The sequence below is a fragment of the Propithecus coquereli genome, unplaced genomic scaffold, assembly GCF_000956105.1.
Source record: "Propithecus coquereli isolate 6110/MARCELLA unplaced genomic scaffold, Pcoq_1.0 Scaffold289, whole genome shotgun sequence".
NCBI lineage: Eukaryota > Metazoa > Chordata > Mammalia > Primates > Indriidae > Propithecus > Propithecus coquereli.
The window spans coordinates 990,248-990,866 of record NW_012148496.1 but is presented as its reverse complement, the minus strand read 5'-3'; positions in this window follow the sequence as shown (position 1 = coordinate 990,866).

The following is a 619-nucleotide window of genomic DNA, read 5'->3' as shown; positions in this document are numbered from 1 at the left end:
CCACATTTTATTAATCCACTCATGTGTTGATGGGCACTTGAGTTGTTTCCACATCTTTGCAATTGTGAATTGTGCTGCTAAAGACATTCTAATGCAGGAGTCTTTTTTATAGAGTGTCTTTTGTTCTTTTGGGTAGATGCCCAGTAATGGGATTGCTGGATCACATGGTAGTTCTACTTGTAACTCTTTGAGGTATCTCCGTATTACTTTCCACAGAGGTTGTACTAGTTTGCAGTCCTACCAGCAGTGTAGGAGTGTTCCTATCTCTCCGCATTCATGCCAGCATTAATCGTGTTGGGATTTTTTGATAAAGGCCATTTCTCACTGAAATCACCATATTTAAAAGAGAAATCCAATGATAGCCTCCCTTGCGTGTCACATTAATTTAATTCTTTCTAGGCTCTTTGTCAACATGAATTTTGAAAGGCAGTTCTCTGGATTTGTAGAAGGATACTTTAAGTTAGTTTTTTTTTTGTTTGTTTGTTTGAGACGGAGTCTCACTGTGTTGCCCGGGCTAGAGCGAGTGCTGTGGCGTCAGCCTAGCTCACAGCAACCTCAAACTCCTGGGCTCAAGCGATCCTCCTGCCTCAGCCTCCCGAGTAGCTGGGACTACAGGCAT